Genomic DNA, 1,019 nt, shown 5'->3' with positions numbered 1-1,019 from the left:
CCAGACGCAGAGCCATCGCTCTCCTCCCGGGAGCCCAGGGCCAGATGACGCGCGGGTTTAGGAATCGGAGCGCCTGCCCGTCTCACAGCAGAGCCCCAAGTGTGTGGGGCCACCGAGGCCGCCCTGGGGCCTGGGGCTGCCTCCCTCCCCGGGGCTGGGGGTGCGGGCGACGCCCACCGGCCCCGGGTCTCACAGGCTGCGCGTCCATTCGGAGGCGAAGGGAGTCGCTGAATCGGGGACACATCAGCACGGGTTCCGCCTCCACGTGGGAGCGGCGTGTTAACAAACGGGGCGCCCGCCGCCTGGCTCATGGTTGAGTGGGACCTAAGCTTTCCTTCTTTTTAAATCCTCGCCCCAGGATATCTTCCCACTGATTTCCCAGAGAGACTGAGAGAGAGAGGGAGAGACAGAGAGACACATCTACGGGCTGCCTCCTGCACGCGCCCCGACGGGGATCTAACGGTGACTCCAGGCTCACAGGTCGGTGCTCAAGCGCGGAGCCCCGCCAGCCGGGCCACATTCTCAGTGCTCTCCAATGCGAACAGCCAGCATTTGGAAAAGACCCAGGTCCAAATTGGTCCGGAAAACTGCACCGTCCCGGCCTGGGCGGGGACCCGCACCGTCGGCATCTCCCAGCATCTCAGCCGCCCTGACGGCTCTGTTCCTCCTGACCCTGCTCTGACCTTCCCCCCAGAGCTTCCTCAAATCTCAGGCCCCGCAGGTGAGAACGCCCCACGAATAAACTAGCCGTTGGATGCGCTGCGATCAGCAAACGAACACAAAATCCATAGCCCACGCTCCTGGGCGCGAACTTCAGCGGAGGAGCCGGGGCCGGAGCCGGAGGCAGGCAGAGGGACACCACACGCCAGGACGGAGGCAGCGAGGGTGACGGACACGGGGGTGTTGGACACACAGAGGCGACCCCCGGCGAGAAAAAAGGTCCTAACTTCCCGGAAATTCCCCAACATCTTTCCCCAACGCCAGGCCCTTTGGGGGGCCGGGGTGCGGGAGTGGGGGGC

The sequence above is a fragment of the Myotis davidii genome, unplaced genomic scaffold (genome assembly GCF_000327345.1).
Source record: "Myotis davidii unplaced genomic scaffold, ASM32734v1 scaffold43, whole genome shotgun sequence".
In the NCBI taxonomy this organism is placed as follows: domain Eukaryota; kingdom Metazoa; phylum Chordata; class Mammalia; order Chiroptera; family Vespertilionidae; genus Myotis; species Myotis davidii.
This window is presented reverse-complemented; position numbering follows the sequence as displayed.